Source organism: Chiloscyllium punctatum, chromosome X (assembly GCF_047496795.1).
Source record: "Chiloscyllium punctatum isolate Juve2018m chromosome X, sChiPun1.3, whole genome shotgun sequence".
Classification (NCBI taxonomy): Eukaryota; Metazoa; Chordata; class Chondrichthyes; order Orectolobiformes; family Hemiscylliidae; genus Chiloscyllium; species Chiloscyllium punctatum.
Genome location: NC_092791.1, coordinates 23,589,320 through 23,614,655, shown reverse-complemented (window position 1 = coordinate 23,614,655; position 25,336 = coordinate 23,589,320). Strand labels below are relative to the sequence as shown.

Below are 25,336 nucleotides of genomic sequence, written 5' to 3'. Positions count from 1 at the left end.
TTTGCTTCATTGTTAAGTTTCTCTCGCCTTTATCAGCCTTCTTAAATTCTATCAACTTTCCAAACTATTTGAATATTGTCTGGTCTTTACTCACTTTTATGAAGCAATTGGAATGCTTGTATTAATGATTACTGAAATAAAGAGATTATAGCTACATGCTAGGAAAAACTAATGAGTTTGGGAAGAGGAAGGGTTTCAAAACAAAATCATGTTTTGCCAAATTATTGGAGTTCTTTGAATTAGTAACAGGCACTGTGGATTAAAGCAAGCCTGAGGATTGATTCTATTTGGATTTCCAGAAGGTATTTGATAAAAAGATGCCACATTGAAGGTCACGTGGAACACAAAAGCTCATTTGGCAGGTGGGGGGGGGGGGGCAATATCAGCTTAGATAGAAGCTTGGCTAGTTGATTAAAAAGTAGTATGCAGAAATGGGTCCTGGCCTGATTGAGAGGATGTGAATGAATGGAGTCCTGCAAGTCACATTTTACTCAGAACCTTAACTTTCATCATTTACATCAATGCCTTAGGTGAGGGGAGCAAAGGAATTGTAGACAACACCAAGTTGAGTAGGAACTTATGTTGTGAAGATGATAAAGAAGTTGGAGGCTGATATTGATAGGTTGAGTGAGTGGGTAAAAGTTTTGCAGGTGGAGAATAATGTGGGAAAATGTGAAGTTGTTCACTTTGGCAAGAAGACGACAAAGCACGGTATGACTTAAACAAAACTGAAGAATTTTTAAACTGTGGGGGATTTAGGTGTTCTGCTTCTGAAGTCATAACAGGCTAGTATGCAGGTACATTGTGTAATCAAAAAAAGGCTAAATGGGATATAATTCTTTATTAGAAGAGGAGTTGAATACAAAAAAGTAAGGATGTCATGCTTCAGCTATGCCGAGCATTGGTGAGACCATATCTTTAATATATGTGCAGTTATGGTCTTCTTATTTTAGGAAGGATGAAAGCCTTGGGAGGCTATTCAAAGCAGTTTATTAGTTTGATACCTGGAGATACCTAGGTTTGGCTCAGGAGGATAGGTTGGACATGCTGGGCTTGTTTCCATAGGAGCAGAGTAGAGTAAGTAGTGACTTGGTTTAAGTGTATAACACCATGAATGGTTTTGACAAGGTAGGGAAGGAAAGGATGCATACTCTTCTGGGGGAGTCTCAAGCTCGGGGTGACTGCTTTAAAATTAGTGGTCACCTTTTTAGAACAAAGACTGGAAGATATCCTTTTCTCCGAGTTGACAGACTTTGGAACTCTATCTCAGAAGGCAGTGAAGATGGGGTGACTGAATATTTTTAAAACAAACAGAAATAGCTAGATCTTGTGAAGCAGGGGAACTCTAGAGTTATCAGAGAGAGATGGAAAATTAAATTTTGAAATACGTGCAGATCAGCCGCAATGTTACCGAATGGTGAAGCAGGTTCAAGAGCTGCATGATTAGATTAGATTCCTTACAGTGTGGAAACAGGCCCTTTGGCCCAACAAGTCCACACCGACCCACCGAAGCGCAACCAACCGAGACCCATTCCCCTACATTTACCCCTTCACCTAACACTACGGGCAATTTAGCATGGCCAATTCACCTAACCTGCACATTTTTGGATTGTGGGAAGAAACTGGAGCACCTGGAGCAAACCCACACAGACACTGGGAGAATGTGCAAACTCCACACAGAGTCGCCTGAGGCGGGAATTGAACCCGGGTCTCTGACACTGTGAGGCAGCAGTGCTAACCACTGTGCAACCGTGCATGGTCTGCTTCTGTTCCTATTTCCATGTTTGTATACTTGATAAGTGAACAGGAGTTTCTTCAGACGGGTGCTGCTCAAAGACAAGTGCTTGGCTAATGGTTTGACGTGCATCTGAATTTTATTATTCTTAGTTTTGTGAGTGGTGGCTTTCCATTGTCTTCCACACTCCGGTTTAGGACAATGAAGTAGGCCCCAAGTCTACCTCAGCTGAGCCTGCCATTGGTGTTAACCTGAATCATTTGCTAACCATCTAATCAACTGAACGAAATGTCCCTCTTATCGTACTCCCAACTCAAATAAATAGAATCTTTCACATGAAGAATTACATAATCAAATGGAAGTGATACTAGGAAACTTGCAATTTTGCTTTGTTCAATTCCCTATTTTTAAAACAATAGGGAAAACAAATAGTCAATTTAAAGCAAACTTGTTGGGTCACCATTAGAACTAGCCTTGGGCAACTGTCTATGTGGAGTTTGCACATTCTCCCTGTATCTGCGTGGGTTTTCACCGGGTGCTCCGGTTTCCTCCCACAATCCAAAGATGTGCAGGTTATGTGAATTCGCCACGCTAAATTGCCCATAGTGTTAGGTGAAGGGGTAAATGTAGGGGAATGGGTCTGGGTGGGTTGCTCTGAGGAGGGTCGGTGTGGACTTGTTGGGCCAAAGGGCCTGTTTTGACACAGTTAAGTAATCTAATCTAATCTAAACTACTTTAAAGTCTGGCATTCCACATCAATTAGTAGAAAAACACTGGACTCAAAAAAAGTCTAGATAAATGAATTACTTTGAACAGCATTACATTTTCAAAAACCGAAAAGATATAATCAAACAATCATATACAATTCATGGAAACCACTCTCGTGATTAGCCAGACTCCCTTAAGCTCTAGATAATTGTTTTGCAGTATATGAAAAAGGACAAGTTGAATTGTTTACAGTTGTGGTTCCAACCACCACAATGTAGGGGATAATTAGAATTATTGGAGATTACACAGTGTTACAATTTCAGGAGAGACTGATAGTGTTTAAAAATGGATTCAAACTTCCAATTAACTCCTGAAAGATGAACACTTCAGAACCGTACACTTTAAAAGGTTTCCTGTAATAAATTACCAAAAGGACTATTGAACTAAAAGACTCATTTTTTTTCCGTAGGCTACTTATATTTCAAATTACAGAAAGGAACATTCTCCTTACATTCTCATCACCCATCACATTCGCCACAGAGTTACAGTCCTTCTAACAAGTAGTCCACAGTTGCTCCCAGCTTTCAATGGGTAGAACTTTGAATGACCATCATCATGCTCAGGAAAGTGCCTTGTACGTTTCTTTAATTCACTACCAGCAATAAAGTTTGTTTCAATAATTCTCATACCTGAGCTCATCTCCCAGAAACTGTAAAAGGCTGCAGAATGCATCTTGTCATGAGAGATGGCCTCCCTCCCAAACCCAGCTGTGTTAGCACACAAGACCAAGGAGTCTTTTCTCTGCTGATCACACAGAACTTTTGCAATCCATCTATGATGATTATTATGTAGGGATGTTTGTAAACTAGTTTCAAAAATTTTCTCTGATGATTTCCAGTGACGATTCACAGCACAACTGTTTACAACGCAATACATATGGCACCCTGCTGGGACTTTGGGAGATGTGGAATCTACTCATTGCAAACTCAGGTGCTGTTGCTATTGTCTCCAAGCATAAATGTTTGCACCTTCTTGCCCCCAAATAATGTACGCCTTCCTTTGATGTCTGACAATCAAAGCATTTAGGCTGTCAGGCAGACTGCAAACAGGTCACATGATCCACCTTCACCCTAAATGCAAAGGTACAGAGACAAAAAAGCTTATAAACCTCATAATTCTCTGCAGTTTTACTCTTACCAAGGTATTGCTTGTATATGGCCCAAGTTGGTTTTTGATTGATAACCTTCAGTGTACTGTGTAAGTGTGCAGTACTCTTCTTATGCCAGACATATCGAGGAATGAAAGACGATGTTCACAATAATACTGAAGGCTGATGTCTTTAAAGCTGTACCTAGTAACGTTTACTTAGACAGCTATGGGTCAAATGCTTGTAAATGGAATTAGGTCAGATTGGGATGTCTGGTTGGTGCACACAGGTCTGTTTCTGTGCTCATCATTTGGAGATGCCGGTGTTGAACTGGGGTGTACAAAGTTAAAAATCACACAACACCAGGTTATAGTCCAACAGGTTTAATTGGAAGCACCAGCTTTCAGAGCGCTGCTCCTTCATCAGGTCATTGTGGAGGACACAATTATAAGACACAGAATGTATAGCAAACGTTTACAGTGTGATGTAAATGAAATTATACATTGAAAAATACCTTGATTGTCTGTTAGGTCTGCAGTGAAATCGACGTTTCGGACAAAAGCCCTTCATCAGGAATAAAGGCAGTGAGCCTGAAGCGTGGAGAGATAAGCTAGAGGAGGGTGGGGTGGGGAGAGAGTAGCATAGAGTACAATGGGTGAGTGGGGGAGGGGATGAAGATGATAGGTCAAGGAGGAGAGGGTGGTGTGGATAGGTGGAAAAGGAGCTAGGCAGGTCGGACAAGTCTGGACAAGTCATGGGGACAGTGCTGAGCTGGAAGTTTGGAACTAGGGTGAGGTGGGGGAAGGGGAAATGAGGAAACTGTTGAAGTCCACGTTGATGCCCCGGGGTTGAAGTGTTCCGAGGCGGAAGATGAGGCGTTCTTCCTCCAGGCGTCTGGTGGTGAGGGAGGGACGGTGAAGGAGGCCCAGGACCTCCATGTCCTCGGCAGAGTGGGAGGGGGAGTTGAAATGTTGGGCCACGGGGCGGTGTGGTTGATTGGTGCGGGTGTCTCGGAGATGTTCCCTAAAGCGCTCTGCTAGGAGGCGCCCAGTCTCCCCAATGTACAGGAGACCGCATCGGCAGCAACGGATACAATACATGATATTAGTGGATGTGCAAGTAAAACTTTGATGGATGTGGAAGGCTCCTTTAGGGCCTTGGATAGAGGTGAGGGAGGAGGTGTGGGCGCAGGTTTTACAGTTCCTGCGGTGGCAGGGGAAGGTGCCAGGATGGGAGGGTGGGTTGTAGGGGCTGTTAGCCCAGTGTATGAACGGAGCATGACCATCTTTACTTATGTTCTCTTCTTCTCATAATTAAGGATAGTGTCCCATTAATCATCTTGATTAAGTACTATACCTGCATACTAACATTATAACTAAAGCACTAGATTCCCTCAATCCCTCTGCACCTCTGAATTCTGCAGTCATTCTCAGCTTAAGTAATACTCTGCTTTTTTTATTCTTCTGCCCATAAATAGTATCACCCGTTACAACATTTTACTTCACCTGTTAAGATTTTTGCCAACTCAAATCCACCTCTACCCTCTGCTCCTGGATCCTCAACTTCCTCACCTACAGACCACACAGTGAAGATAGGCAACAGCACCTCCTCCACAAAAACCCTCAACACCAGCACCTTCCAAGGATGCGTACTCAGCCCCCTTTACTGTACTCCCTGTACACTCATGACTCTGGACGAAATTTCATCCAATCTCCATCTACAAGTTTGTTGACAACATCACCATTGTAGGCCAGATATCAGACAATGATGAGACAGAGTACAGGAAAGAAATAGAGTGCTTGATAGCATGATGTAAAGGTAACAATATCTCCCTCAAAGTCAGCAAAACTAAAGAGCTGACCAAAGATTTTAGGAAGCGAGGAGGGGGGCACACCCGTGTCTACATCAATGGAGCTGAGGTGGAGATGGTCGAGAGCACCAAGTTCTGAGGAGTGACAATCATCAACAATCCATAAGGACTCTCACCAATGTTTACAGAAAGCATTCTATCTGGATGTATCACAGCTTGGTATGACAACTGCTCTGCCCAGAACTGTAAGAAACTGCAGAAAGTTGTGAATAAAGCCCAGACCATCATGCAAACCAACCTTCCACCCACTGACTCCATCTCAACTTCTGCCTTGGAAAGACAGCCAACATCAAAAACCCCTCCCACCCCAGTTATAATCTCTTCCAACCTCTTCAGTCAAGCAGAAGATGCAAAAGCTTAAACACATGTACCAACAGTTTCAAAAACAGCTTCTTCCCTGCTGTTATTAAACTCCTAAATGGATCTCTCAAATTTCAAACCTAAATGTTGATCTTGCTTTTTATACACCTTCTTTGCAGTCATAACTTTGATTTCCTTGTTCTGTTCAATCACCCTATGATATTTGTATGTTATGATCTACCTATACTGCATACAAAACAAAACTTTTCACTGTACTGGGTACATGTGACAATAATAAATTAAATCAAAATCTGTCTGCAACCTCCTTATATCTTCACAAGATGTATTCCTCCCTACCTAGTGCCATCTGCCACCTAGTGCTGCAGCTCCCTCATCTAAGTCATTGATCTAAATTGAAAAATGTTAAGGCCCCAACACAGATCCCTACATGACTTTATGCATACTTTTTTAAAAAAACAGCCAGCCTATCTTCTATACATGCTGATATCTTACCCTGCACACCACAAGCCTTAATTTTCTCAAAATAGTCTTTGTTGCAGTACCTTGTCAAATGCCTTCTAGAAAACCAAGTAGAGTACATCTACAGACTCCCTTTTGTCCAAAGTGTATGCTCCTCCTCAAAGCGCTCCAATACATTGTTGAACATGATTTCCCTTTGAAAAAACCATGCTGATCTTTCTCAATTACCTTGAGCTTTCTTTTTAAGTGCGAAGCTGTAATCTCTTTAATCAATGTTTTGAACAATTTCCCAATGGTAGACTTCAAACTAACTGGCCTATAGTTTCCGTTACTGCCTCCATCCTGACTGAACAGAGGCGTCATATTATATTTGTCATATTCCAATCTGATGGAATCTTTCCTGAATGCTAGAAAATTAATGCCAACGCATCTTCTACCTCATGAGCAACTTCACTTAAAACCTTAGGATGGTGTCCATCCTGGATCTGGAGACTTGTCAGCCCACAGTTCTGCCAGTTGGCTAGAGCTGCTTCTGTTGTGATTGTAATTTCACCAAGTTAATATTTCTCTTCCTCCTCCTGACTGACAGCTATTACCGGAATGTTTTTGCATTCTTTACGGTGAAGACAAAAATAAAATATTGTTCATTTGATCTGCCATTTCCTTATTATCTACTATTATCTCCACATTGCTCATTCAAAAAGATCAACTTGCACTTTACTTACTTTTTTCCTTTTTAAATACCTGTGAAACTCTTGCTGTTCTTGTATGCTGAGCTTTCGCCCTCTTATACTCTAATGTCTTTCTCCTGATTAACGTTTTGGTCATTCTCAGTTGTTCTTTATATTCTGAACAATCATCTGACCTGCCACTCACCATTCGACTATAAGACATAGGAGCAGAAATTAGGCCATTCAGCCCATTGACTCTGCTCAGTCATTCAATCATGGCTGATAAATTGCTCATCCCCATTCTCCTGCTTTGTCGCCCTTGACAATAAAGAACCCATTTCAGTCTTAAATATACGCAGTGACCAGGCCTCCACAGCCTTCTGTGGCAATGAATTCCATAGATTCACCACTCTGGCTCTTTATCACCGTTCCAAAAGGTCTTCCCTTTACTAAGGCTGTGCCCTCAGGTCCTAGTCTCTCCTACCAATGGAAACACCTTCCCAACATCTACTCTGTCCAGGCCATTCTGTACGTTTCAATTGGATTCCCCCTCATCCTTCTAAACTCCATCAAATATAGACCCAGCGTTCTCAAACATTCCTCATACATTAAGCTTTTCATTCCTGGAACCATTCTCTTGAACCTCCTCTGAACACGCTCCGAGATCAGTTCATCCTTCTTGAGATATGGGACCCAAGACTCTCAATACTCCAAATGTGGTCTCACCTTTGTGCAATTATATGATTTTTCAAGTTTGATGCTCTCCTCAAATTCTTTAGCTAACTACGGATAGTGTGTCTTCCCTTTAGAACTTGTCTTTATAGTCAGAGCATACTTATTCCAAGTAATTTGAAATAAACTCTTAAATGTTTGCCACTGAATCCCTCTCTAGCTTGGTATGCAAGTTCACTTCAGCTAGCTCAACTTTCATGCCCACATAATTTCCTTTATTCAAATTTAAAGTACTTATTCTAGACCCAAACTGGATGTAAAATTGAATTAAATTGTGGTCACTCCTACCTTGGGGAACATTCGCTCTGAGATCATTAATTCATCCCATCACATTACACAATACCAAATCTAATATTACTTGCTTTAAGAAACTCTCAAAAGCATTCGATGAACACATTCAGGTGACTACTGCTAATCTGAATTTTCTAGTTTACATGTAGATTAAAGTCACCCATGATTATTGCTGTCACTTTATCACAATCATAGAATCCACACAATATGGAAGCAGGTCATTCGGCCCATTGAGTCCACACTGATCTTTTGGAGAGCACCCCTCCAAGATCCATCCCCCTACCCTATCCCTGTAACCCTGCATTTCCCACAGCTAGTCCACCTCGCTTGCAAATCCCTGGGCACTATGGGCAATTTAGCATAGCTAATCCACCTAAACTACACACCTAACCAGCACCCAATATTACTTCTTGGTGAGTTGTGGTTACTCTTAGAGGATCTGTCGACCTTTCTGGCTTGTGACTTCTTGCCCCTATTCCTCATCTTGACCTCAACCACTTTTATATACTAATTGCTTGAACCAAGGTCACCTCTGTTGCACAAATGCCATTCTTGATTCATAATTTACATAGATGATTTCGAGTTGGGGACCATGTGTAGTGTGTCAAAGTTTGCAGACAACACCAAGATGAGTGGTAGAGCAAAGTGTGCAGAGGACTGTGAAATTTTACAAAGAGACATAAATAGTTTAAGTGAGTGCGCAAAGGTCTGGCAGATGGAGTACAATTTTAATAAATGTGAAGTCATCCATTTCGGTAGAAATAACAGCAAAAAGGACTATTACTTGAATGATAAAAAAAATTGCAGCATGCTACTGTGCAGAGGAACCTGGGTGTTCCCCTTTGTGCATGAATCACAGAAGGTTGGTCTGCAGGTGCAACAGGTAATTAAGAAAGCAAGTGGAATTTTGTCCTTCATTACTAAAGGAATTGAATTTAAAAGCAGGGAGGTTTTATTGCAGCTGTGTAGGCCACACCTGGAGTACTGTGTGCAGTTTTGGTCCCCTTACTTGAGAAAGGACATACTGGCACTGGAGGGGGTGCACAGGAGGTTCATTCAGTTCATTCCGGAGTTGAGGGGGCTGGTTTATGAGGAGATGCTGAGCAGACTGGGATTATATTCATTGGAATTTAGAAGAATGTGGGGGGGAAATCTTGTAGAAACATAAAATTATAAATGGAATAGATAAGTTAGAAGTAGAGAGGATGTTTCCACTGGTGGGTGAAACTAGGACAAGGCGGCAGATTTAAGACTGAATTGAGAAGGAACGTCTTCACTCTGAGGGTTGTGAATCTATGGAATTCCCTGCCCAGTGAAGTGGTTGAGGCTTACTCAGTAAATATTTTCAAAGCCAAAATAGATACTTTTTTTGAACAGTAAAGGAATTAAGAATTCTGGTGAGAGGGCAGGTAAGTGGATTTTGAGGCCATAAAAAGATCAGCCATAATCTTATTGAATGGCAGAGCAGGCTCGAGGGGCCAGATGGCCTACACCTAGTTCTTATGTTATGTTATTAAAAGTGTTACTCCTCCTCCTTTACCAAGTTTCCCATCAATCCCTCAATATTCAGGGCCCAAAACTTGCATCCTACAGCTGTGTCTTTGTTGTGGTCTGTAAATGACAGTGTATTTGTTTACTTCAAATGTGCACTATTTGTTGACTTTATGAATGCGCCAAATTCAGATACAGAGCTCTTAGCTTTGTAAAATCTAGTCTTGCTTGTATTCCTTCTGTCTGCCCCTCCCTGCCATTCGGACCCTCATTTCCCATATTACTCTTTTCCTGTCTTACTCAGTCTTTACTCTTTGATAGATCGCATCTTTCCAAATTTAATCCCTACTCCCACTCTTAAATTTAAAACTCTCCTGCGCTTCCCAAGTGAAAGGGTTCCAAAGAACACTGAACTCAGCATGGCTCAGGTACAGATTATCACAAAGATACAGCTCCATTTTCTCCAGTGTTGATGCCAGTGGTCCACAAACCAGAAGCACTTCTCCTGCCAGTCTTTGAACCATGTATTCACCTCTCTAATTTTCTTGTACCTTGTGTCAATTTGCACGCAGCTCAGGTAATAACCATTGAGGTTCTGCTTCTAGTGTCTAGCCCCTCATATTGTCTAAATAGAAGCTCTTTCCTAGTTCTTCATTTGTTGTTGGTACCTACACGGACTATTACCACTATATTGGTCCCCCCCTCCACTGCAAGTTACTTTCCAGTGCTGAGCAGATGTCTCGTACACTGACACTGGATAGCCAGAGTTGTCGGAAATCTTACTTTTTGCTGCAAAAAATGATGTCAATCCTCCTTACTATATATTCCTTGTTGTTCCACCCATTTGAATAGCTTCCTGTATCACAGTGCCATAGTCAGTTTGCTCATCCACCCTCAGACTCTTCTCTCAACTAAACTTGTTGAGAACCTCAAGCCTATTAGACACTCCTGCCCATGAGTCCCCTTACCTACATCCACCTGCCCCTGATCAGTGACCAAATCAGATGAGCTTAAAAAGAGCTTAAAAGTCCTGAAGAAGGGCTTATGCCCGAAACGTCGATTCTCCTGTTCCTTTGATGCTGCCTGACCTGCTGCGCTTTTCCAGCAACACATTTTTAAGCTCTGATCTCCAGCATCTGCAGTCCTCACTTTCTCCAAATCAGAAGATCCTATCTGAAATATTATGACTATCTCAGAGTACAAAACCAAAAGGGTAACTTTTCCCCTTCCTGATGTTTCACAAAGTCTGCAGTTCAGCCTCCAGCTTATCAATTTGAACCGAAGCAGCTCAACTTCAACACTTACTGCAAACGTGCTTGCCCGCGATCACAATGGTATCCAGAAACACACACACACACACACACACACACACACACACACACACACCCCCCAACACTGATACAACACTTGTCCTGTCATCCTTATTTAGTTTTAATAAATGAATTATATTATTCATTTCTTTACATTGCCTTTTATATATTTTAACAACTTTACTACCGATTTGTGTGATTTGAGTGTACATATCGGGTCCTGACATTTCCTTAAACTGATGCAATATTTCTGTTTAACCTTGCCAAAATCCAGGTTTTCATTAATGCCCCAACCTATCTGCCAATATATCAGAGGCGCAGTGAAGGAGCTAAATTAGCAAAAATGGTATTTACATCACAGCTCTTGCATAATATTTGCAAATTTTTAACGCACTTACTTGAAAAACTGCAAAAGAAAAGTTTGTTATTTATTGGTATAGAAATTCTGTTATAGTTATAATTGAAATTTTCCATATTCATCCTGTTCAATAGTACTCAGATTGAAGTGATGAGAATTATTGTGCCCCTTGGGTAACTTTTTACAGTGAAAAACATGGCAACTACAAAATCTAGAACAATCCAACTTTAACTTGGGAAGCCAGCTGGGGTAGAGTCACTTGTAGGATGGAACTGCACATTTTCTGACCGTTTATAATGGAGGGCTGGAAATATATTAAGCAATCACCGGTGGCTCCTTGCTATAATTTATAGATAAAAAAATCTAACTTCAGAAAAGTTCTTGTGCATTTCACAAAGTAAGCAATTTCTCTTTTGAAAGCCACAAAAAGATATTCAATCTTCAAATCTGCAGCTTTTTGGTTGACACAGTTTAAATGTCAGCTTCACCACACCATGGTTGCTGCACGCCACCAAGTTCTGACTGGGGAAGTTCCACGCAAAGTCTATTGTTGATCATTTAAAGTTTGAATTTGTTCTGTAGAGAATACTAGATAAACAACAAAACTCTAAAATGACAGCGTTGTAAAAAAAACATTTCGCAATCATGACATAAATCACTATCACTTTTTGCAGAAGCCAACAGAAATTTACGGTAGTTAAGGCACTGTCACATCGAACATAGAAGAGTACAGCACAGTACAGGCCCTTCAGCCCTTGATGTTGTGCTGACCTTTTATCCTACCCTAAGGTCAAACTAACCTACACATCCTTCATTGCACTGTCTTCCACATGCCTATCCAAGAGTTGCTTAAGTGCCCCTAACATATCTGGCTCTACCACCACCGACGGCAGTGTATTCCACGCACCCATCACTTTGTGTAAAGAGCCGACCTCAGACATCTCCCCTAAACCTTCCTCCAATCACTTACATTATGCCCCCTCTTGATAGACATTTCTGCCATGGGAAAAAGTCTTTGACTATTCACTCTATCTATGCTTCTTATCATCTTGCACACCTCTGTCAAGCCGCCTCTCACTCTTCTTCACTCCAATGAGAATGACCTTAAGCTCCCTCAAACTTTTTTCATTAGACATGCCCTCTAGTTCAGGCAGCGTCCCAGTAAATCTCCTCTGCACCCTCTTTAAAGCTTCTACATCCTTCCTATCATGAGGCAACCAGAACTGAACACAATATTTCAAGTGTGGTCTAACCATGGCTTGAGAGTTGCACTCTAACCTCACAGCTCTTAAACTTAATACCACTGCTAATGAAAGCCAACACACCATATGCCTTCTTAACAACCCTATCAGCTTGGGTGGCAACTATGAGAGATCTGTGGACATGGACCCCCAAGATCCCTCTGTTCCTCCACGCTGCCAAGAATCCTGCCTTTAACCCTGTGATCTGCATTCAAATTCAACCTTCCAAAACCCCTGAAAAAATGGGTTTGCAACTTCAGACTTTTCCCAAGGTGAACTCCATCTGCCACTCATCAGCTCAGCTCTGCATCCTGTCAATGTCCCATCGTAGGTTGCAACAACCCTCCACGCTATCCACCACTCCATCAATCTTTATGTCATCGGCAAACTTACTAACTCACCCTTCCACTTCCTCATCCAAGTCATTTATAAAAATCGCCAAGAGCAGAGATTCCAGAACATATTCTTGCGGAACACCACTGGTCACCAAGCTCCAGGCTGAATACTTTCCATCTAATATCACCCTCTGTCTTCTATGGGCCAGCCAATTCTATATCCAGACAGCCAAATTTCCCTGTATCCCATGCCTCCTTAATTTCTGAACGAGCCTACCATGGAGAAACTTATCAAACTCCTTGCTAAAATCCATGTCCACCATGTCCACCACATCCACTACTCTACCTTCTTCAATGTGTTTTGTCACATCCTCAAAGAATTCAATAAGGCTTGTGAGGCATGACTATCAAACTATGGTTTTCCAAGTAATCATAAATCCTGTCTCTCAGAATACTCTCCAATAAGTTGCCCACCACAGACGTAAGACTGACTGGTCTATAATTCCTAGGATTATCCCTATTCCCTTTCCTGAACAAGGGAATAACATTTGCCACTCTCCAATCATTTGGCACTACTCCAGCGGGCAGTGAAGACACAATGGACATATCCGCTTCATATACATGCAGTCCAATTCTAACATACAGAAGTACTTAAATTGTAAATGCCCTTGTATTTTTTCCTAACCACATTAAATTAATGCATTTTTGCATATTCAGAAGAACAAGCCTCATTATGCCAGCTACAATACAATGCGATATACCTTTGGCACTATTTCACGAGTACTTACTCACTGGAATCTCCAAATAAGTCCTTGATTAAATTGTACCTGTAAAAGTGCCAGTCAGTTGTCCCTCAGTTAATTCTCAGACACAAGGTGAACAATTTTTTTTGTAAAATGCTTTGTTTCCAACATATGCCAAAATGTTGTAAATCTAAGTGGACTACAAAGAACAAATGACTGCAAAAATCATCACCACAAAGTCTGAATATTTGTAAAGTTGCCAAAGCAGTGTACTTATTTGCCCATTCTCGTCGCCGTCTACTGAAGTTGCAAACCTACCTTTCAGGGGTTTCATAGCACAGACATTTATTTTTAAGAGCATAAAAAAAACTTACATTTATACTGAGTTCTGTGCAGAGTAAACATCATTTCAGGAGCTCTTTACAAGAGGTGGGCACTTACAAATAAAAGGAAACGGGAGGGTGAGGAAAGAGAAAAAAAATTAAGATAAATAAAAAGTGGTGAAATCACTCAAATAAAAAGCTTTAAAAAGGAGTCTTTAGAAATGACAGTTTAGAACTGAAATCCAGAGCGAGGAGCATAACAGTTGAAAGAACCACCATCAATGAAACTAAAAATGAAAAAAACAGATCCTTTATCGGTTAAATAAAAATCTTAGTACATTGAGACTCATAAATCTAACTTAACACTGTACGCAGATTTTAAGAATATACTTTCTTTTCCCTCAAGAAATGTTGAGAAGCAACAGTACCAAAGCTCTGAAAAGAAAATCAAAAGATCTACAATGTCATTTTCACAATTAAAACTTATTTTGAAGGCAAACAGTTAGGTCAACAGTTGAACTTTGATCATGGCTCAGGTAAATCTACTACCAACAGCAAAAATGAGAATCAATTAAGACTGAATACATTTTCTCAGGAAAACAAATTAAAAAGAATAGTCTGTTAAATCTCTGACAGGCAGCAGGACACAAGAATAATGTTAACTAGTAAAAGCATGCATTTGCACACAGTTCAAAATCTTAAATCCCGATTGAATTCCATCATTAACTTAGGTGATTAAAAAAAAATAAAGCGCCCAATTCAAGGCAGAATTAAACAGAACAAAAAGATCACAGGTTCAGTCCTCAATTCATGCTGAGCAAGGGCAGAGCAAAATTCTTCTCTACGTGCCCCACCTGGAGGGGGTGTGGTGATAGATGGGGGAGGGGGGGGGGTTCATCCAGATTTCTTGTTTCAGTTCAATTCAATTGCTGTGCAGTGGACCCTGTTAAAAGTGCAAACACGTGGACGTTAAATGTGACTCCAAGACATAGTTTGGGAGCCTACAAGAATTAATGGTCACTTAGCAGGACACTGGAAGGCTGCTGCTACTGTGACTGGTGGAATGGCACACCATCGTCAGAACAGGCAGAACTAAAACATGGACACTCCCATGAGCAACATAACAGGAGGGAATAAAGAACAGTTAAAAGGTGCTTTCATATGGGTGCTCTCATATCAGATTCTGAAAGCCTGATGTCTGTGAACAGTCATCTAGCATCCATGCTGTCAAACCCAGTTTCTGCTCACCACTGATCAACTTGTGGAGCCAGTTTTACCAGTGTCTGCAATTCCAGCACAAGTACACTGAAATCAGATAGAAAGAAACAAGAAACAGGAGTCAGCTAGGTATTTTAGGATCGACTTAGAAAACCAATACTCAAGACCCTACACACCATCAGTCTACACTTTTAACTGAAAAATCCACACCTGCTTTCTTAAATTGATCTTGCTTCCAGTAGTGATGTTAGCTTCCATTTGCAGCACTTAGCAGGAAAGTGCTTTCAGAATAAATAAGCACCCAGGTCTACCAAAATACACAGTCTTAACAGTGGAAGCATAAATGACCATTATCCCTCATCAAACTGAGTCCACTCTACCATCCTGGAATGCATTTCTGTGTAATGTTTTGGAGTGGGGTGGCTGTGAAAGAGTGCAATGAAAATATTTGATAGCTAAAGAAAATAACATTGCAAGCACACGACCGGAGTTTTCACATTTAATGGTGTGTTAGGTTCAATGGAATCTGGCCCACAATGTGTATGGTAAGTGGCAATTCAGACAGCAAAGAGGAAGGAGGAGGATATAATTTCCACGAGAATTTTCAGACAGTCAAGCTCAATTACATTTGGAATTACAGTTATAACTCTGATGGGAAGTGTGCTGGTAATCAAGCTTCACTACTCCACAAGCTATACCAAAACTGTAGATATTTCATTTATTCACCAGAATAGTCAATGTTTCTCTTCATCATTATATCAAACAAAAATAGACTTCAAGATTTCAACATACTCAATAATAACTACTTCATTAAGAACAAACATTTTTAAAATAAATAGTGACCTAATTACTAACTAAGCTACTATGCAGACTTAAACCAAATCCCCTTAATTTCTCTCACATACATGCAGACACAGACAACTCTGCAGACATATTAGAGGATGGGAAAAAAAAGGGAAGCAAAAAAAATCCCTGTAAAGAGTGTATGACTAAAAGGATAGAATGAGCTGATGTCTCTCAGCTCCTTCAGTTTCTTGTCGATGAGATAAAGTGGCTTGGAAGACCCTCTGTTTAGATGAAAGGTCAGTTAGACCTACGCCTTTGGTTTGACTTGACTTAACAGTTCAACTTTCAGAGTTGGTGAGAAAATCAAAAGATACTGATTTCAGGAACTTTCTCCAATTCTCAGAAAATGCTTTAGAGATCTCTCTTCACCTGGTTTTCTTTTTAAGTTTCTTTTAAACTAATTGAGTAAGAGCGATTCTAACTGGTAACAGATCCCAAATCAGTGGCAAAAAAGAAAAAAAACGTTCAGACACTGTTGCTAGGCAACTGAAGTACAGATCCTAAAATTTCTCTTCACGTTTGTCTGTCATACCATTCAGGGCATAAAAACAAACTCTTCTTAAAAGCCTGAAGCTGACTTTTTCCAAATTTACTGTTTTCTAGTGAACAGCAAGTAAATCCATCTTCAACCCAGTAATGACCACAGTTATATTTTCCAATTCTCATAATTAAATAATTGTTAAACATTTATTGACTAACTATTTTAGCTCATAATACTGCGGGAAGCCATTCAATTCATTGGGCCTGAGCTATCCAATTAGGTGAAAAGTAAGGACTGCAGATGCTGGAGATCAGAGTCAAGATAGAGTGGTGCTGGAAAAGCACAGCAGGTAAGACAGCATCTGAGGAGCAGGAAAATCGACATTTTGGGCAAAAGCCCTTCATCAGGAATGAGACAGGGACCCTCCGGGGTGGAGAGATAAATGGGAGGAAGGTGGGGCTGGGGAGAAGTTAGCTAAGAGTGCAATAGGTGGATGGAGGTGTGGATGAAGGTGATAGGTCAGAGGGGAGGGTGGAGCGGATAGGTGGGAAGGAAGATTAACAGGTAGGACAGGTCATGAGGATGGTGCTGAGCTGGAAGGTTGGAACTGGGGTAAGGAGGGGGGGGGGGTGGGAGTAAGGAAACTGATGAAGTCCACATTGATGCCCTGGGGTTGAAGTGTTCCGAGGTGGAAGATGAGGCGTTCTTCCTTCAGGCGTTGAGTGGTAAGGGAGTGGTGGTGGAGGAGGCCCAGGACCTGCATGTCCTTGGCAAAAGTGGGGGGGGAAAAAAAAAAAGAGTTGAAATGTTCGGCCATGGGGCTGTGGAGTTGATTGGTGTGGGTGCCCCGGATATGTTCCCTAAAGGTCTCTGCAAGAAAGCGTCCTGTCTCTCCAACATAAGGGAGACTGCATTGGGAGCAACGGGTACAATAAATGACATTTGTGGATGTGCAGGTGAAACTTCGCTTGTGAAAGGCTCCTTTGGGGCCTTGGATGGAGTTGATGGAGGTGGTGTAGGTGCAGGTTTTGCAGTTCCTGTGATAGCAGGGGAAGGTGCCAGGAGGGGAGAGTGGGCGTGGACCTGACCAGGTAGTCATGGAGGGAACGGTCTTTGCATAAAGCGGATAAGGGTGGGGAGAGAAATATATCCCTGGTGGTGGGGTCCATTTGTAGGTGATGGAAATGTCGGCAGATGACACAGTTTCTGCAGAGGTTGGTGGGGTGGAAGGTGAGGACCAGGGGGGTTCTGTCCTTGTTGCAGTTGGAAGGGTGGGGTTTGAGGGCGGAGGTGTGGGACGTGGATGAGGTGCATTGGAGGGCATCTTCAACCACATGGGAGGGGAAATTACGGTCTTTAAAGAAGGAGGCCATCTGGTGTGTTCTGTGGTGGAACTGGCCCTCCTGGGAACAGATGCAACAGAGATGGAGGAATTGGGCATTTTTGCAGGAGGTAGGGTGGGAGGTGGTGTAATCCAGATAGCTGTGGGAGTCGGTGGGTTTGTAAAAAGTGTTAGTGTTAAGTCAGTCAGCATTGATGCAGATGGATAGATCCAGGAAGGGGAGGGAGGTGTCAGAGATGGTCCAGGCGAATTGAAGGTCAGGGTGGAATGTATTGGTGAAGTTGATGAACTGCTCAACCTCCTCACGGGAGCACGAGGTGGTCCCGATGCAGTCATCAATGTAGCGGAGGAAGAGGTGGGGAGTGGTGCAGTTATAACTGTGGAAGATGGACTGTTCGACGTAGCCGACAAAGAGACAGGCATAGCTGGGGTCCATGCGGGTGCCCATGGCTACCCCTTTCATCTGGAAGTGGAAGGATTCGAAGGAGAAATTATTGAGGGTGAGGACCAGTTCAGCCAAACGAATGAGTGTGTCACTGGAAGGGTACTGGTGGGGAAATTGGGAGGGGAAGAAACGGAGGGCTTGGGGCCCTGGTCATGGCAGATGGAGGTGTAGAGGGATTGGATGTCCATGGTGAAGACGAGGCACTGGGGGCCAAGGAAATGAAAGTCTTGGAGGATGTGGAGGGCGTGGGTGATGACGTAAATGTATGTGGGAAGTTCCTGGACTAGGGGAGATTGGACAGTGTCGAGATAGGTGGAGAGGAGTTCAGTGGGGCAGGAGCATGCTGAGACAATGGGTCGGTTGGGGTGGTCAGGCTTGTGGATCTTGGGAAGGAGGTAGAATTGGGCCATGTGGGGTTCCTGAACTATGAGGTTGGAAGCTGTTGGTGGGAGATCTCCTGAGGTGATGAGGTTGTGTATGGTCTGGGACCTATCCAATTAGGTGCATTTCCACCTGCTTTTTTCACGGTGTGACACAGCTGTCACTTTAACAAGGCTATTTTGTCTCTTTTTTTTTCCCAATAGAGGTGGTAAAGGCAGAGGTGCAAAATTGTCTACTTGAACAATCATAGGGGAGTGGCCAGTTCTCCCAGTTCAGGCTTTTTCTAGTTTGGTTTAATTTTAGTTTTAGTTTTAGCAGACAGAAGCTGCTGCAGTGAAGAAAGATTCCAAGCTTCAGCAGATAGTTCCTAACTGGCTTTCTCTTGGAAATCTCTCCTGCCTGTAGGAACCCGTGTTTGAATTCACCTTTTGCCAAGGGGTGTGTTTATGGGATGTTGCAGGAATTGGAACAGCTCGTTAGTTAAGTTGTTATATCAAGTCAGTTGGGTTTTCAAATAGTTAAGTTATTGTAAATTCAGTTTTCTTTTGTTAGTGTTTCAACTGTAGTGTTTAAATAAATTCTGTCTGCTTAAAGCAGAGTGATTTGACCAGCTGCATCACTCCTGGAATATCCATTTCACATCTGCCTTTAGAATAAAAAAAAAGTTCAGATCTGGGCTATCTTCTTAGAATATTTTGAGGGGGTCTGGCCTGGTCCACAAATGCTTCCCATTTAAGTGTTCATCCAATTTCATTTTGAAAGTTACTACTGAAAAATCTCTCATTTTTAATTAAAGCATTCCAATTCATCATTTCCTGAGGTGGTAAACATTTTAAATCTTCCTTCTAGTTATTTCAACAATTATATTAAATCTGAGCCCTCTGCTGAGCCATCCTCCAGCCAGTGAAAAGTTTATCTTTTTATACTTCAGCAAAATGTTTTACAATTTTGACCACCACCTTTCAATCTCTCCTCAAACCTTTTCTGCTCCAAGGAGAATCTAGCTTCCTCATCTGATCGAAACGCCTGATCCATGATACCATTTCAGTAAATCCTGTCTGCAAAACCTTGACATTTTTCCAAAATCTTGGAAATACCCAGAATCTTGGAAGTTTTAGTCAAATGGATAATTGTGCAGTAACAAGGAAAACGCAACTCAAAAACTCCTACCCCCCATACAAAGCTAAAACAGAGGTTTACATAATATTTCACCAAAACACAGTACATTGAAATTACAAAAAAATTCAATTAAGAATTATTAGTCAATTAAACCCTTCTGAGACCATCTAACAAAAGAAAATAGAGTTGACCAGCAAGATCCCAAAAACAGCAAGTTTGAAAAATCACAAGATAAGCAGTTTTTGTGGAGTCGGTTAAGGGATAAATATTGTCCAGGATACAGAGCTCCCATGTTCATTGCCAGGTTGAATCTTGGCATATTTTGTACTAATGGAAGAGGCTGATGTAGTCTTAACTTAAATTTCTCATGAGATAGTCTTACTTATAAAGATACTTTTCAGAAACATAGTGCTCATTTTATATTCAACTTCATAGGAGATATTTACTGAAATTCTTTTTACAAAATTAAGAACAAAAATTCCTTCTGAAATCCAAAAGTAGCACAGTAAAAAGCACAGTACAAATTTAAGCAGTGAGCACCTCCACTTTAAAGTTGAGCTTAATCTAATTTTTTAAATCTCAATTTTATTCATCCCAAAAGACAAAACTTTCCAGCAGGTGTCAATTTACAAGTTCCAGTTATTACTGGGACTTTTAAATACGGTGCTTCACTTTTGACTTTCCCACTTCGATCAATACAGTGGAGTTACCTTACTCAAAAATCTACTTATTCCCTCACTCCAATTCAATCAAGTATTATACTCTAAATACTTGTCAGTGTCCTTCCCCATCTTGATGCAGCTCATTTACAGACAAACAGGCCTTATTGATCACATAAATATGATACAATAGAGGTACGAGCTAAATATGGCCTTCATTACAAACAGACTGAAGGGTTAAAATCACATCTCTCTGGGAATTCAGAGTCACTTCCCAGAAACTAAGCAGAATATGTTGGACTGGTGCCATAGTGAGGCAGGCACGGTTATAACCCAATAACCGTAAATACTGGTGATTCTATCAATATATGCTTCATTGAAATTCAAATATTACCAAGATCTGGTATTTACAAACTCTTAAAACAAAGCGGAAGCTTCATTTCAGAAAATGAATCCAGTGATAAACTTGTATATCAGGATAATCAGTTTATCCAGTCAACACATTAATGGTGGCTGCTTATCAGTCAGGCTATTCAATCCTTGACCAAATTCCCTTTGAACTTTTCAGTTGTCATCTGCAAAACAACACAATTTTCTTTAGATTCCAAAGATTGAATTAAGTTTTCATTACAAGAGATGCAAGAAGCCAACAAATATTTTTGTATATCCAGCACATAAGAATGTAGATAAACACACGGCATGCTTGCCAAGGATAGGTATTACTTGGATTGGAATTCCTCAAAGCTAAAATTTTAGAAAATGTTTTGTACATGCTTTGCATGGCAACATCATCTGAAAACACAGGTGATGTTTTCATATGCATATTGATGACACCCTGCACTACCTCACTACCATCTTTCTTGATGACTCCACTGTTGCTAAATTATCAGACTGCTTATCCAGTTTAAATGCAGTGTGAATGCAGAAGGAAGATTCAACTGCAGAGCAAAACGATGAGATTCATTAACAGTCTTTCACTTTACTTCACTTGAGAGTCAGATCAGGTGCTGACTGCACTTCAACCAACCCTAAATGTTTAGCACGAGTACAACTCAAAACAACTAGCTCCAGAGTGAATTTGTACGATATCCCTGTACAATGAGTTATTGCCAGAAATCCTCTTCTAGACATCAAGGTTTTGTTGAATATTTTATGGAATTTGTGGTCTTTTCTTAAGCTTTTGAATTTCCTGTAATATGGCACATAATAAAATGGTTTTTGCAAAGCCATAACCAACTACTCAGAAGTTTTTGAGTAAAGTTTTTCTATTGGCAAGTCGGTATAAACTATTCCAATCTTCCGATTTTAAACAGGCTACAAAAGGTGCCTTTCACATTAACTGGAAAGACTGTTACAGTGTCCAGTTAAGTAGAACATCTTTGGAATGAACTAAATTCTAATTAGTTTAATTGAACAATTGGATTTAAAAAATTAAATTCTAGGTTATTCCTGCTTACTAGGGGAGCTGTTAGTTTGCAACACCACTTTCAAATCACACCAATCTCCATAAAGTCTTGGAAAATCCATTGCACACCATTACTAAGACAGAGTACATACAGAAAACAGACTTCAACATTTGGAGGATTTGATACCTTAAAAAACACATCAGGTCGACATGCTTGTTCCCAGCTATTGTATCACATCGTCTGTAATGGAACAATTCAGAACAAAGCAAGCACTTGCAACCTAAAAACACTGAAAATAAAGTGCAAAGCAGAAACTGACAAAAACACACTGACATTATCACAAGACATTTAATAAAGCTGCAGGTTTGGATTTAATACTAAATATAATTTGAATGGTGTAAGACAGCCTAATCATTGTGTTAAAAATGAAATTTAACATTTCAATGTTAGAATAAATGTCAGATCCCTCTCATCCCCTTAAATATCTCCAAGTGGATTAAACAATGTGGATAAATTGGTTGAATTCATTTTGCTTCAGCCCCTCCAGATAAACAGCTGTATTATTAGTACATTGCCAAATAGTAAAAGGGTAAAAAAACTGTTCAGACTGCAACCAGAAACATATTAAACTTGATCTGGTGTTGGATTACAGTCCAACAATTACTAAAGCCAACATCCCCCTACTTACGAGCGCACTTGTATGACTGACATGGATTTTGATGATAGTCACATTTAATAAGAATAAAACAAAGTACTGATGCACTAGAATTCTATGATGCACTTTCATGGGATAGAGTCAGATGGACAGCACTGAAACAGACCCTTTGATCTAACTCATCCATGCCAACCAGATATCCTAACCAAATCTAGTCCCATTTGCCAGCACTTGGCCCATATCCCTCTAAACCTTTCCTATTCATACATCCAACCAGATGCCTTTTAAATGTTGCAATTGTACCAGCCTCCATCACTTCCTCTGGCAGCTCATTCCATACACGCACCACCCTCTGTGTGAAAAAGTTGTCCCTTATGTCCCTTTTAATATCTTTCCCCTCTCACCCAAAACCTATGCCCTCTCGTTCTGGACTCATCCATCCCAGGGAAAAGACCTTGTCTATTTCTCCTATCCATGCCCTTCAGATTTTATAAACCTCCATCAAGTCACCCCTCAGCCTCTGATACTCCAGAGAAAACAGCCTCTCCCTGTAGCTCAGATCCTCCAACCCTGGCAACATCCTTGTAAATCTTTTCTGAACCCTTTCAAGTTTCACAACATCCTTCCGATAGGAAGGAGACCAGAATTGCATGCAATACTCCAACAGTGGTCTAACCAATGTCCTGTGGAGCTGCAACATGACCTCCCAACTCCTGTACTCAATGCTCTGACCAATAAAGGAAAGCATACCAAACGCCTTCTTCACTATCCTATCTACCTGCGACTCCACTTTCAAGGAGCTATGAACCTGCACTCCAAGGTCTCTTTGTTCAGCAACACTCCCCAGGACCTTACTATTAAGTGTATAAGTCCTGCTAAGATTTGCTTTTCCAAAAATGCAGCACCTCACATTTATCTAAATTAAACTCCATCTGCCACTCCTCAGCCCATTGGCCCATCTGATCAAGATCACGTTGTGCTGAGGTAACCACCTTTCGCTGTCCACTACACTTCTAAAGTTGGTGTAATTTGCAAACTTGCTAACTATACCTCCTATGTTCACATCCAAATCATTTATGTAAATGACAAAAAAGCAGTACACCTAGCACCGATCCTTGTGGCACTCTCCAACTCACAGGCCTCCAGTCTAAAAGCAACCCTCCACCACCACCCTCTGTCTTCTACCTCTGAGCCAGTTCTGTATCCAAATGGCTAGTTCTCTCTGTATTCCATGAGATCTAACCTTGCTAACCAGTCTCCCATGAGGAACCTTGTCAAACAGCTTACTGAAGTCCATATAGATCGTGTCTACCGCTCTGCCCTCATCAATCCTCTTTGTTACTTCTTCAAAAAACTCAAACACGCACAAAGCCATATTGGACTATTCCTAATCAGTCCTTGCCTTTCCAAATACGTGTAAATCCTGTCCCTCAGGATTCCATCCAACAACTTGCCCATCACCAATGTCAGGCTCACACCGGTCTATAGTTTACAGGCTTTTCCTTACCACCTTTCTAAAATAGCGGCACCATGTTAGCCACCCTCCAGTCTTCCAGCACCTCACCTCTGACTATCAATGATACAAATATCTCAGCAAGAGGCCCAGCAATCATTTCCTTAGCATCCTACAGAGTTCGAGGGTACACCTGATCAGGTACTGGGGATTTATCCACTTTAAAACATCCAGCACCACGTCCTCTGTAATATGGACATTTTTCAGGATGCCACATCTATTTCCCCACATCCTATATCTTCCATGTCCTTCACAGTAAACACTGATGCAAAATACTCATTTGGTATCTCTCCCATCTCTTGCAGTTCCACACATAGGCTGCCTTGCTGATCTTTGAGGGGCCCTAATCTCTCCCTAGTTACCCTTTTGTCCTTAATGTTTTTATTAAAATCCTTTGGATTCTCCATAACTCTACTTGTCAAAGCTATCTCATGTCCCCTTTTTGCCCTCCTGATTTCCATTTTGAGTATACTCCTATTGCCTTTATCCTCTAAGGATTCAGTCAATCTCTTCTCTCTATACCTGAGATATGTTTCCTCCTTTTTCTTGACCAAAATCTCAATGTCTCTCGCCATCCAGCATTCCCTATACCTACCAACCTTGCCTTTCGCTCTACCAAGAATATATTTTCTCTGGACTCTCATTATCTCATTTCTGAAGGCTTCCCATTTTCCAGCCATCCCTTTACCTGCGAACATCTGCCTCCTATCAGCTTTTGAAAGTTCTTGCCTAATATCGTCAAAATTGGCCTTCCTCCAATTTAGAACTTCAACTTTTAGATCTGGTCTTCTTTTCCCATCACTATTTTAAAACTAATAGAATTATGGTCACTGGCCCCAAAGTGCTCCCCCACTGACACCTCAGTCACCTGCCCTGCCTCATTTCCCAAGAGTAGGTCAAGTTTTGCAACTTCTCTAGTTGGTACGTCTACATACTGAATCAGAAAATTTTCTTGTACGCACTTAAATTCCTCTTCATCTAAACCTTTAACACTATGGCAGTCTCAGTCTATGTTTGGTAAGTTAAAATCCCCTACCATAACCCTCCTATTATTCTTGCAGATAACTGAAATCTCCTTACAAATTTGTTTCTCAATTTCCCGCCAACTATTAGGATGTTTTCTAATACAATCCCAATAAGGTGATCATCCCTTTCTTATTTCTCTGTTCCACCCAAATAACTTCCCTGGATGCATTCCTAGGATTATCCTCCCCAAGTACAGCTGTAATGCTATTCCTTATCAAAAACATCACTCCCCCTCCTCTTTTGCATCCCAGTCTATCCTTCCTATAGCATTCGTATCCCAGAACATTAAGCTGCCAGTCCTGTCCATCCCTGAGACACGTCTCTGTAATTGCTATGATGGGTGTATTCAATTTAAATTTGGTCAGTACTGATCACAAAATCAATAAACTTTCTTGCTCACTAAAACTAACCCAGTCTCATCAAAACAAACCGTTGAAAAAGTTTAACTTTATGGTATGTTAAAACAATTCTTCTTCTCGCTCCTGCAAGAAAACCAGTATTTCACTGGAT

General features: G+C 41.1%; 1 protein-coding gene across 9 annotated transcripts in view; it reads right to left on the bottom strand.

Annotated features, from left to right (window-relative positions):
- Nucleotides 1-25,336, bottom strand: part of ikzf4 (IKAROS family zinc finger 4) — a 208,062-nt gene that overhangs the window by 128,669 nt on the left and 54,057 nt on the right. The window contains exon 1 of one of the 9 annotated variants that reach the window (XM_072567379.1): nucleotides 4,105-4,562. The exons of the other annotated variants lie outside the window; for them this stretch is intronic. The gene's annotated coding sequence lies outside the window, so the exon portion shown is untranslated. Of the gene's footprint in view, nucleotides 1-4,104; nucleotides 4,563-25,336 lie in introns of those variants that run through there. 9 annotated transcript variants of the gene reach the window in all.